The sequence below is a fragment of the Pinus tabuliformis genome, chromosome Q, assembly GCF_031772625.1.
Source record: "Pinus tabuliformis cultivar Carrire ecotype Pingquan chromosome Q, CPIR1, whole genome shotgun sequence".
Classification (NCBI taxonomy): domain Eukaryota; kingdom Viridiplantae; phylum Streptophyta; class Pinopsida; order Pinales; family Pinaceae; genus Pinus; species Pinus tabuliformis.
The window spans coordinates 1,188,244,909-1,188,259,549 of NC_142296.1; the positions used below are offsets into that span (position 1 = coordinate 1,188,244,909).

At 34.6% G+C, this 14,641-nt stretch overlaps 1 pseudogene; it reads right to left on the minus strand.

Annotated features, from left to right (window-relative positions):
* Positions 1-5,886: 5,886 nt before the first annotated feature.
* LOC149223947 (endochitinase 4-like) lies at positions 5,887-14,435 on the minus strand (annotated as a pseudogene).
* Positions 14,436-14,641: the final 206 nt, after the last annotated feature.

Sequence of the window (14,641 nt, forward strand, 5' to 3'; positions counted from 1 at the left end):
TCATGGGCCTCGCAAGTGGGAAATGGTTTTCCAATTATTGAAGCAATTCCATACAGTAGGCTACACGTGGCGATGGGGTCAGCTAAATTACCGCCCTCATTGCACGCTAAAGTTCCATGATATTGGCCTACGCGATATGAACCTCTGTCGTCGGATCAAGCGTGGCGGATTGACGGCTGTAATTGATCGTACAAGTTGGTTGTCTAGGCTTGTAAGTATAGCGCTTCTTGACTGAGAAAATTAGCCCTCTACCATTGGATGGGATCAGTAGGGTTAACGGTGACGATTTATGCGGCATGTCTGGGAGTTGGCAGGAAGAGTTAATGCTCATTTTTCATGGCGGGAGGAATTTCGTCACAGGTGGGAGGATTGTAGTTTTGGTTACGATGCAGGCTTCATCTCTGTTTTGATTTTAAGAGTTCAGAAGTGGGGTTTTTCAGGGTTGGGGCTTTTGCCTCGGGCCCATTTTCTGTTTGGTTTGCGGGTCTCTTCCTTAGTCCACAAATCCTTGTGCATAGATGTAAATTTTGTACGTTTTTAAAGAAATAGCAGGTCCGACTCTTGCATTAGCAAAAAAAAAAAGAGATTTCTTTCTTTTACAACTTTTCCTATTCCTGATGTTGTATTGCTACTATTTTGTAGGGAAACTTTGCTGGTAAGTAATTCGAGGAGGAATGAGAGCAATGAACTCCACTTCTTTGCCTCTCGTTTCTCGTATCTACTTGACCAACTCCTAGAGCCAATATGGTTATTGCTTCCCAAAAATCTATTTTTATTTTCACTACACATAGAGCAAGACTTTGGTTCATGTCCTTCATTAAACAAATCAAATTATCACCATTGATTCCTCCTACATTACTCAATCTCGACTTCCCCTCTTCTTATTCTAGCTTGCACCTTGACATTTATCCTCCTTGCAAAAGTTTAAAATATGAGGCATAAGGTAGTTGTTGCATATAGGAGAATTTAGATCTGATAAGAAAAGTGCGATACTCTGTTCTAATTTTCTCTGTAATGTGATGGCAAGTGTGCCCTAAATGTTGGCAATTTCATGATTAATGTAGTATAAGCTAAATGAAAATTTTAGTCTTCTGTACAAGATCAAGAAAGCTATGGCTAATAGCCAACACCATGGAGCAAGACATGTTCACCAATTCCATAGTTGCTACCAAATATCTCCAAGTGTTGGAGTTGTTTTCTCAATAGACTTGTTTTTTACTGCTCTTGAAGTAATGAAAGCCATCGTTGTTACATATAGGAGAGTTTAGATATGATAAGAAAATGTGGTACTGATTTATAGTTTGCTCTATAAATGTGATTGCAACTGTACCTAGAATTTTGGCAATTTCATGGTTAATGTAGTATAAGCTAAATGAAAATTTACCTTTTTATATACAAGATAAAGAAAGTTATGCCCAATAGCCAACACCATAGAGCAAGACATGTTCACCAATTGCACAACTTCTACCAAATATCTCTCAGTGCCAGATGTGTTTTCACTATCTACATAAACAACAAAAGTGACCAACATCATACCAGCTACTAAAATATAAATTAGCCCATTTTAAGGAAGTTAGAAATACAACGAAAACTTAGTATATTAAACAGTCTTTAATCAGTCAAGGACCCACAAAGGAAAAATCATACTCAGTCAGTATGAAATCAAATCAACACAAAATGGTTAATGAAATCCATATAAAACCCTCTCAATGTGGAAGTAGGATTTGTAAAAAATCTATGTTCATTATAGTGCAATCTTAAGATTCTTCGAGTTGGTAAGAAGAGTACCTACAGAAAAGATAACATAGAAAAACATATTCTGACATAGCAATGGAAACAAGGAGATAGAAAGATATAAAATAAAGAAAATTCTATGCTTCATTTCCAGGCAAGGAGAAGTTGATGGTGTAGTGAATGTGATGTTGTGATGTGTTGTATATTAGGAAGGATAAAAATTAATAAAGGATGGATATTTGAATAGTTTATATAGCACATTGAGTTTGGCCTCTAAATAAGTAGTTATATGAAAGTTGTTTTACAACTTTAAAAGACAGGGATTGACAGTAAACAAGGAAAAAATAAATAAAGCCCAGAGATCTAAATGGTTTAAAGTTTACACAGCTCATTGGATGGATAATTTTTATTAAATTGTCTATGTTGTAAGTAGTATCGGATAAAAAGAAATTACAATTACCCTAATTTGTAAATTAAGTTAATATAACAACAAATGAAAATAAAATCAACTAAAATTTTCTTCCTTAAAGAATGTGATTTTCTTCGTTATGGAAGTCTAGATGTGGTTGGTTTTTTCCAACATGAAAATGTTTGTGATGATGGGTCATCAAAACCCATTGAGCGGATTAAACCATATTGGATTTGTTTATGATAGTTAAGTTCAAAATGGATTATCTCCAACGGCTATGTTAGTAATCAGATTTGGTGATCATAATAACAGAGGGTACATGCCGAGTCTTTGCTTGCCCATTGTTTGAAGAAATACTTTTCTAATCATGTTTAAGTCACTCATTGAGAAAACCTCACCCATGCATAAATTTTTTTGAATATCTGGAATGATGAAAGAAAAATTTGGATCTCCCACAAAGCATCCATGTGGATCAACAACAACTAATATATGAGGGTAAAGAACTTGACGACCAATTTTCTTTTTTTAGACAACATAATAAATTATTGGAGCCATTTTTTTGTCAAGTGTTTGAGTGAAGGAGTAGTAGCCCATGGGATGTCTTCAAGAAAAATCAAACTCGTACATAGTGCTGGACCTCACAGGTATTTTAGTGCACATAGAACACCACCCTAAAAAAATTATACTCTTGATCAATTAAGAATAACCTAAGATGTTTAGACTGGATGTGGTGGTGAGTGGTACAAGAATTGAGGATTTTTTTGAAAGGTTAAGGGAATTTAGATACTTTGTTTTGTATAGCTCAAAATGTTGCTATTACTAGGTGTAAATTTCTATTAAAGCAGGAAGATAGGCAAAATAATGTTATAGAAGTAGGAACACACAAGATGTAGTTCATTTATATCCATTAAGGCTGAGCATACTAAACATGGTTCTCAACGTAGTCCATTGATTCCAAGTTACATGATTTCTATTGAGTCGAAAAAAACAAAGCTTCGTGATCATTCTCCAAATTCATGTCCAAATGTTTAGGAGAAGGGAACTCCTATAATAAGGAGACATTGTCTTCCAAGAGCTCCTAATGGGAAACCAAATTATATATCACCAAGGACTTAGAGATTGTTTCCACAACTTCAATCAATGAGGGGGCACATAAAAAGTGACTAATCTCTTAGCACTAGTAGGAATTCAATTCTCAATTCCCAAAATCTATCAAGACCTAAAGAAAGATTAAGATCTAACCATTTTCTATTTTGAATTCTTGATGTTGCACAATAAGAAAAAAATAGTATTTTCATTGCAATTCTTATGGACCACACTTGCTTGATTTTCAAGATAAAATGGTTTAAATGTTGTTGAATGATCTCTACATTATTTTCAACTGCATGACATGGGTTTGATTTTCTAAAGCAAAATTTGTTGGATTAAAACAAGAACATGGCAAACACCATGGAAATTAGTGGTATGGAGCAATGTGATCTTTTGAATAGTTTCAAGGATCATGAAGGAAATAATACATAGGTGAGTCAACAATCAAAAGAGAAACACATAAAATTTTCTCTATAAGAGTTGTAGTTGATGCTATTCTTGGGTTCAATTTCCAGATTGGAGATATGGGCAATTTTATTTAAGGGTAGATCTTAATTCCCATAGAAATTAAAAAATTCTTTAAAAGATTGTTATAGTCATATGTAGACACATGTTTTAAACTATAAAAAATTAGCTTTGTAGATATGTGTAGTTTTATTTAAGGGTAGATCTTATTTCCCACAGAAATTCAAAAATTATTTAAAATATTGTTATAATCCTTTGCAGACACATGTTTCAAACTATAAAAAATTAGCTTTGTACTCATTAAGATTCTATATAGAAAGAGGAAGTGATCAACAAGAAATATGGAGGTTTTATACCAAAACGACCTTTGATTTCAAAGGTAGCAAATCACGATATATTTCATTATTTGTGAGGCATTCATGTTGGCATAATCATACAAGGTCTTTAACTTCAACATAGGCCTCACGATTTATAAGGCTCAAGGAAGCACTATAGTAAGATTTCATTGTAGCATGGTCATTTCTTTTGTTAATATTTTTCTGTGTTTCAACAATTGTCAAAGAAATCGTTAATCAATATTATACGTTATTGCCTTATGGCATTTCCTTTGCAACATCTTGTGCAATTGCTAATTTATATGATTGTTACTAACTAAAACTATCTCTATATATTTTTAAACTAAATCATATTAAAAAATACATTTATATTCAAATCGAATTAGAAAACACCTCGTTGAGGCTTTAACTTATTTTTTATTAGTTAGTTTAAATATAAAAAATATCGAATTCCAACTTTGAGTGTATCATTTATATGATTGTTGCTAACTAAAACCATTGTACAATCACCATCACATAGAAATGCAAACTAAACCCTTCCACATACTCCGAGGGGCAGATAAAGTGAGATACATGACTCATGAACTCGGTTAGAGTGTTTGATAATTACTGCATCTAATTTTTTCCCCGTATCACTTTTCCCCATTAAATATGAAATTAGTCAATTAGGGATCACATAAGTAATTCATACCGTTACCGAGTTCATATAGTGTTGAGTTGTTTTTAGCAATTAGATTCCATAACTCGCATTCATAAAATTATTTGGGGAGTTACAAAAAATTTAATGTATTCTTCTTTCTTTTTCGATCCTATAAACTACTACCAACTTTCATCCATAATAATCGGTGTAATGAAATCATAGAAGAGGTATAAGAACACATCATTCAATGATCGTAAAATTTACGATGAAGTTTCCATGATACATTATTCAATGCTAATATAAATCTACGAGCATTATCAAGTATTATTTGAATATGATATATTTTTCTTTCTCTTATGGAACTCGTATGTTAACTAGTGTTTTGAATATGATATATTTTTCTCTTATGAAACTGGTATGTTAACTAGGGTTATAAGAAGTGGTATGTCAACCAGTGTTAATTAGTTGTTATTTAGTTTAAATATAGTTAAATTAAATAAAAAAATTAGATATTAATATTAATATTAATATTTTTTAATTTTATTTATATTAATATTTAAACATAATATTTATAAATTATAAATGGAAAAAATAAAATAGATATTATATTAATAGTTTGGGTAGGCTTAATGGTTGGGAGCATGTGTTTTCTTTTAGTTAAGAGGTCACAAATTCAAAAATAGACGGAATACCTTTAACTTTAAGAAGAATAAATCATTCCTAAGGAATAAAAAAATCATCACTAAACTTTTTGATCCTGATGACGGATGGAATAACCATCCGAAAAAAAATCACAAATTCTTCACAGTTCTAATCAGGAAATCTCCAATAACAATATATATGCTATTTGTGAAAACTAAAATTAATCTTTTTCGTAACAATTTCCTAACCGTACACCATCCATCTATTGGCCCTCAAATATATAAAATCAAATGCACTAATAAGTACAATTAATTAATCTAATCCTAATTTGTTGTACTCGCACAGTTCATTGGCATGCAAAAGCCATGGATTTGCTTACATGTTGAAAGAAAGAGACCGATCATAATAGAATGTTGTCTCGTTTTACATGTCACAAAGAAGCGTTTCCTGCTAATGCTAACCATGGTAATCAGAATGTATTGATTTTATTGAGTACCATAGAATATATAGTATTTCGAACTATTCTGGATCCTTTGACGGAGATCACGAGGTCACAGCATATTAATATACTTTTAACAGCTAAGGTTATTTCCTGGATCTACACCAAACTCATTGCAATAGTTGGTATAATAATTGACACGTTCATCAACTACGTTGGAGTCTCCACCATTGCATTCATCCCCGCTGATTGCTTTGATCGTTGCCTTGAATCCTTGTCCAGATGTGATAGCAGAGTGGCAATTACTATGCTTCATCCAAAACCAGACAGCAGTCTTCCACGAGATTGAGCCATTATGGGCTACAATTTCTGGGTGATTCAGGCCATCAAAGCCTAGGTAATCACCAGCTGCATCATAATTATAATTCCTGCCAAAAAAACTCCCAGTCAAACGGCGTGAAACAGTCTCTCAAGAGAAATCCAATTCAAATTTAATAGATAGAGCCCATAAAAAATTATACTTCAATTTAATAGATAAATAAATTCAATTTTTTTTAGGACACTGGCTTTTTCTATAGACAAAGTTTACAGGATTTTTTTAAGTGTATAATTTTTTTTTGTAGACAAGTACCAAATTTCTAGAAACCAAACCTCTACGGATAACCATTAGTGAAACCACATACTCGAAAATAAAACTTGTAGACCTACATCCCATTATAAGCATACATACCATGTGAGTTGCAAGGGGCCACGCCCATAGTACTGCTTTCCCGCCACACGCTGGTATTTCTTGTTGGTGGAATCGCAAAAGTCAGACTTCTCTATTTTCTCAACATAGCACAGTCCTGGCAATTTCATAGTTATATGTGTCACAGGGATAAACAATCGATTTCTAATATTTATAAATTCTGAAATGAAATGATCAAAAATATATATATATATATATATATATATTATAAGAACAAATTTATAGAAACAGTAATTATATTTATATATATATATATATATTATTATAAGAACAAATTTATAGAAACAGTAATTATATATATATATATATATATTATAAGAACAAATTTATAGAAACAGTAAGGATGCATGTGAGATGTACTGGAAGTTTAGCGAGCAATATATTGGAAATAATACTGAGAAGAGGTGAATTAGTATTATCAAATCAATAACTTTTTCATTTCCATACTTAGATTTATATACGCTACTTCTGTTAAGGGAACCCGCATGTACATGCAACTGTGTCTAATGCAACTAGCGTATATCCAGTAAACTTATGATTCAGTTAATTCATTAAAAGTTGATCTTTAATCAGTGCATCAGAACTTCATTATCCATATGAACAATAAACAGGTGCAGTAAAAGAGAACAGATAATCGCACATAAGAAGCACACATGAACACCATGATGTAAGGTGGAAACCCATTGTGGGTGAAGACCACCTGCTGCAATTTGTCTCTATCTTCTTTTAATAAGAAACTTCTTTTTTACAATATTTCTATACTGGTGCAGTCTTATAACAGTGCGTAGGCTTCTACCTGTAGAAGGTTGTACCTTCTCTCATTCTCCAACTTCTCCTGGAAGGGAGCTACAACCCCCTTAGCTTTTGTACTAGCTGATGTACTAGTACGTAGGTGTTGGCCTACAGAAGGCTACAATCTTCTTTCTTCCTCCAGGTACCACGTTTCATATATTTTCAGACTGGATACTCATAGAACACAACATCATAATCTGAAGGCCACGTTTCATCCAATTTTCATACTGGACCCATCAACAACATTGAAGCTCAAAATTAATCACCACTACAATAAAACTATTGCATCAACCAATCATCCAATACTGAATCACTGAAACCCTGTCATCAAAACATAAAGCAGAACCCAGAACTCTGCAACAATATTCAGAGCCAACTATATCACCAAAAATCATGCATCAGAGTGCATACACTACTTGGAAGAGCCGAACCAACGTGTATGCGCAACTTCACCAAAGTGAACCAGCATATATGTCATCAAATACTTTCTTATAACTTCGTTGTACTTCTTGACTTCAGACATACCAGATTATTACATACAAAAGGATAATACGTGTGTTAGTAACTAGATCTAGTCCATTAGATCACATAAAGATAAGTCATTATGATCTTGATCCATTATTAGATCTCATCCATCAACACTAAAGTTAATCACTACCAATCTGAATATGAAGAATGCTGACGCCAGTGAACAGTCACCAGAGCTCAGAACTTTGCATCAACAACCAGAGCCATCTGTAACTTCAAACATCATAGTTCATATGGTATATGCTACTTAGATGTATCTAACCTGCATGTATATGTTCTTTTATCAAAGTCACCCAACGTATACATCTGTAAATATTCATTCACAATTTGTAGCTATTCCAGACTTGAGTTAGATCATAATATTTACATTACATGTGTTAGTTTACAGATCTAGAATAAGCATGATCAAACCATATAGAGATGATTCATTCCAAGCCATAAGATCCCGATCCATCATTATATCTTGTCCTCCATCAACCGCTGAGATTCCTCCTTGGCTCATATCAAGTAAAGCATCATAAACCCATAACCTGCATACTTGATCTCACACTACATTAGATATTCGATACTTTCTGAGTATCTTTGCCTAATGATCTTCTCCTCCTTTTATAGTCTTAGGCCTTACTCAATACCATGGTCCAAAACCACTTAGAACCAATACCTTGGTCTAAATACCTGGGGTCAATACCTCTGACCAAATACCATGGACCAATACCAAAATACCATGGATCAAAAACTTAGTTTCTGACATGTATGTGCTCTTCCTTTCATGAAAGTGTGTATATACGCATACGCGCCTTTTGCTCAATGAACCTGCGTGTATACGTAGCTTGGTTAAGGTAAACCTGCGTATACCTCTTTTTCTTTCATTCTGTGAGCCTGAACCTGCGTGTACCTCTTTTTCTTTCATTTTGTGAGCCTGAACTGTGATTCAAGACTGTTAACCTGTAGTATTTTGATCTTCATCACCAAGGACAACACCTGTATCATAATGTTAACTTGCTGCACTGTGAACTGTCATTTCCTGCATCACATCTGTTAATACAACTACCATGTATTAATATCACATTTGATATCTCTTGTGAAGTTTCATGTAGTTGTTCTACTACAAAAGGGTTACCATCAAGTACAACACATTCATTATAATGCCAACAATCTCCCCCTTTGGACTTGATGGCAACAACAACACTAAGTCACTCTCCCCCTTTGACATCAAGGGCAAAGGGTGGACCAAGATCTTCTCCCTCTAAAAGCAGAAGACTTCCATATAATGCTCCCCCTAGGAATATGTTGAAGTCTTTGATTGAACTCCCCCTTTGTTCATGCTGAGATGTACTGTATCATCCATACTCCCCTTGAGCACATGTAGAGTCTGAAAACATTTTCAAGAAAATAACATGACTCTATAACTCAACTATGTGAGTTTGACCTTCCTATCACCAATGACTCATACATACATTCATTCTCCCAACGAAGTGGGGATAAAATTGACTCATCCACCCAACCCAGTGGGGATATACCATATACCAATTGCTTATACATGATTGAAATATTACATCATCCTTCCCATGCTATGTGGGGGTACATATTACATCATATGACCAAAAGGGATTCATCAAACGACTATAATAGACAAAGACAAACTATTACACTCATCTCGAATGATATACATGACATTTATAACGGAGACCAAATATCTAAACAAGACCATGATAGTCATCAGCAACTATCATACACAATGTATGATCTACTCCATAGTCATCTGTCAACAGCATCCAGACTAGCAACCTGTATATGTCCATTAGTGTAGATATCATCAACCTGTAACAAGGTATGTCTGCATATAGATATCAACTCATCCTTTTGAACATTATCATAGCCTTCCATGAATGAATTCTGCATATGTCATACAAAATCATTCACATTATATCATATGTGTAAAAAACACCATATTCATCACATCATCATCAAGATCTACATGATCTTTTGTATCATCACCCGGGAACATCCGTCATCTGATAAGCATCAATCAACATATGTGAGTATCAACCTATCATCACATAGGTAATGCAATCTTTGAGTAATCATCCATGTATCCAGCATACTGTATATAGCATTATGTATCTTGAGCTGAAGATCTTTTGTCAAGACTTTGATATCATCAACAACAACAATCCTCAACCATGTGAAAGCCAAGAAATATAGGAATCTTGCATCATAACTGTATTATATGATCATTATGCATATGACGACAGCAGCATATGAGTGACTCATCATCAAGTAATGAATTTGTGTTTTCAAGCTTTGTACTTCTCCTTATCCTTATGAATATCACCATGTAAGCAACATATATGCATCATCAAATAATCAACCACAAATCTGATCTAAACACCAACTATGTAACCCCAAGAATCATATGATATTTTTTCATGGACAACTCATAACCATATCATAGCAAAATGTATCATTTAGCCATATAAGCATCATCACCAAGGACTTCTAACCATAATGCCAACAATGCATTACTCAAAGCATATGCTCCCCCTGAACCTGTGCCATCTGTTTACTGTCAGATCTGTTCATGCATATATCAGCAAGAAGTATCAAGGCATAATCATCACCAAGTTAGGATCAAAAACACTTCTAAACATCTTATGAGTATCAAGACATTTCCACACATCATCAATAGATTATAACCATTATCAAATAGAGCAAATAATGGACTGAATCATATCAGACCCTTTTTCCTGAGCTTGTCCCACTGCTTTTCCTCAAACTAACATATACGTGACTGTGCAATGTCTAACTCGCATATATACGTGACTTCTCTTCATGAAACTTGCATATGAGATTTAGAACAGTGAAGTTTCACACTTTCAGCTCCCTTTGAGTCTGTTATGTCTGTACATTGTGCTGTGCCACATTTTTCTGACTGTATTTCCTTCTTCTTCCATATCTTCAAGTGTGATGATGTTTTCTCCTTTTGGTATGGTGCCCATACTTTGTTCCTACATTCCTTTGCTATATGTCCAAGATTGTTACATGCATAACAACTCCTATGTTTCATATTCCTTCTATAGCAGTCAATGGCTTTGTGACCAAACATATTACAAGTAAAACAATATCCCTTAAAGTACCTGGAACGTGATGATCTTTCTGTGTGATGGTCTTGAACCATTCTTCTTCTGCATCTGGCTACAACATGTCCAAAATTATGACATACATAACATTCAAAATTATTCATTTGAGGAATTGACCGACTATCACTTCCATAGTTACGAGTAAAAGATTTTCTTTAAAGAATTTATTTCCTTGGTTGTTGATGGGATTGACCTCTCATCTCTGTGTTGAGCATTTCAGATTTTGCATTAGAGTTCCTTGTCTTATTGTGTGAACTAGATTCACCTTCAATAGATTCATGAAAACAAAGACTAGTTTTGATAGCAAGAGACCTTTGACTCAAACCGATGTTGCTCTTCCTTTTCAAGATACTACTTCTTCATGTTTCCTTCAGCTTTTCTTCCTTCTTCCAAGTGATTTCTTAATTCAAGAACTTTGTTTTCTTGTTTTTCAAGAGCTTGGAGTAGTTCTTTGTTCTATTTATTTGATTCTTCAAGATCTTCTTTTAGCAAGAGGATATTAGCTTCAAGACTTTCATAGTAACTGGATCTATCTCTGTGTTTCTTGATTGTTGTGCTCTTTTCATTTACTTCATTTCTTAATGATGTCACTTCATCCTGTAATTTTTGACATTGATCTTCCTTTTCCTTGAATAGCTTCCTTACCTTGTTTCCTTCCTCTAATTGAGCCTTTAGTTTGGTAACTTCTTCTTTGGAGACACATTCCCTTTTGTGCAATAGATCTTGTTGATCTCTAATTTTGTCTGTAAGTCTTTTAAATTCTGCCTCTATTTGATATCTTTCTTTCTCACCCATAAGAGCAAATTCAGTTGTTTCGCTATCACTTTCATCATCTTCAAATGGATGGAGAGATGTATCACCAGAAGATAACAGATTCATACCTCATAGTTCTTTTGCTTGTTCATCTTCATTCTAAGGTGATTCTGAATCTGAAGTGTTGCTTCCACATATCCCCCAATTGATTCTCCCACTGTCATAGTTCCTCTGAGATGTCTTCTTCTTTTGAGGCGCTTTCTTCTTTAGCTTCTTTCCAATTGTTCTACAGATCTCCTTCAAGCAATCAAGCTTCTACCAAAGGACCTGCTCTGATACCAATTGTTGGAAATAATACTGAGAGGGGGGTGTGAATCAATATTATCAAATCAAAAAAAATTTCATTTCCATACTTAGATTTATATACGCTACTTCTGTTAAGGGAACCCGCATGTACTGCAATTGTGTCTAATGCAACTAGCGTATATCCAGTAAACTTATGATTCAGTTAATTCATTAAAAGTTGATCTTTAATCAATGCATCAGAACTTCATTAACCATATGAACAGTAAATAGGTGTAGTAAAACAAAACAGATCATCACACATAAGAAGCAAACATGAACACCATGATGTAAGATGGAAACCCAATGTGGGTGAAAACCACCTACTGCAATTCGTCTCTATCTTCTTTTAATAAGAAACTTCTTTTTTATTTATGTATTGGTGTAGTCTTATACCAGTACATAGGCTTCTACCTGTAGAAGGCTACAACCTTTTCTCATTCTCCAGCTTCTTTTGGAAGGGAGCTACAACCCCCTTAGCTCTTGTACTAGCTAATGTACTAGTACATAGGTGCTGGCCTACAGAAGGCTACAACCTTCTTTCTTCCTCCAGGTACCACATTTCATATATTTTCAGACTGGATACTCATGGAACAAAACATCATAATATGAAGGCCACGTTTCATCCAATTTTCATACTGGACCCATCAACAACATTGAATCTCAAAATCAATCACCACTGCAATACAACTATTGCATCAACCAATCACCTAATACTGAATCATTGAAACCCTGTCATCAAAACATAGAGTAGAACCCAGAACTCTGCAACAATATTCAGAGCCAACTGTATCACCAAAAATCATGCATCAGAGTGCATATGCTACTTGGAAGAGCCGAACCAGCTTGTATACGCAACTTCACCAAAGTGAGCCAGTGTATATCTCATCAAATACTTACTTATTACTTCATTGTAATTCCTGAGTTCAGACATACCAAATTATTACATACACAAGGATAATACATGTGTTAGCAACTAGATCTAGTCCATTAGATCACATAAAGATAAGTCATTATGATCTTGATCCATTATTAGATCTCATCCATCAACACTGAAGCTAATCACTTCCAATTTGAATATGCAGAATACTGACACCAGTAAACAGTCACCAGAACTCAGAACTTTGCATCAACAACCAGAGCCATCTGTAACTTCAAACATCATAGTTCATATGGTATACACTACTTAGATGTTTCTAACCTGCATGTATACGCGCTTTTATCAAAGTCAACCAGCATATACAATTGTAAATATTCATTCACAATTTGCAGCTATTCCAGACTTGAGTTAGATCATAATATTTACATTACATGTGTCAATATATAGATCTAGAATAAGCATGATTAAACCATATAGAGATGATTCATTCCAAGCCATAAGATCTCAATCCATCATTACATCTTGTCCTCCATCAACCGTTGAGATTCCTCCTTGGCTCAAATCAAGTAAAGCATCATAAACCCATAACCTGCATACTCGATCTCACACTACATCAGATATTCAAGACTTTCTGAGTGTCTTTGCCTAATGATCTTCTCCTCCTTTTATAGTCTTAGGCCTTACTCAATACCATGGTCCAAAAAGACTTAGAACCAATACCTTGGTCCAAATACCTGGGGTCAATACCTCGAACCAAATACCATGGACCAATACCAAAATACCATGGTCCAAATACCACAGACCAAAAACTTAGCTTCTGACATGTATGCACTCTTCCTTGCATGAAAGTGTGTGTATATGCATACACGCCTTCTGCTCAATGAACCTGCGTGTATACGTAGCTTGGTCAAGGTAACCCTGCATATACCTCTTTTTCTTTCATTATGTGAGCCTGAACCTGCGTATACCTCTTTTTCTTTCACTCTGTGAGACTAAGCTGTGATTCAATACTGTTAACCAGTAGTATTTTGATCTTCATCACCAAGGACAACACCTGTATCATAATGTTGCTGCACTGTGAACTGTCATTTCATGTATCACATCTGTTAATACAACTACCATGTATTAATATCACATCTGATATCTCTTGTGAAGATTCATCTAGTTGTTCTGATACGAGAGGGTTGCCATCAAGTACAACACATTCATCATAATGTCAACACAATATTGGTGAAGAAAGCAACGATTTCTCTCTTGTCGTCAATGTCAGGGCCCATTGTGCCAAAGCCAGAGAATGCAGTGGCTGCGTCCATGAAGTTATTGTATGTATAGAAGGTCTTTCCCGTGCAACTATCAGAAGCACCAGACAAAATTCCATTGAAGAAATCTTGAGTAGCAAAATCCCCAACATATCCTCGGGAGATGAAAACAATATCGAAGGAAAGAACGAGCCACAGAATAATAATGCTCGGTGTCATAACACAGAGGTAATTTCTCATATTGGCTAATGTCTTATGCCTATTGGTAAGCTCCTTGAGGATCTCCATCAAATATTTATTGAAGATCGCTTATAGAAACCTCTGATGGATCCAACTCAAAATATGGAAAATCACCATATCCAGTGTTGGAATTCACCTAAAAATATGTGATAGCCAATGGTTCAAGTTGAATAACCCTTTTCTGTACGCTTCCTAATCTCTATAAA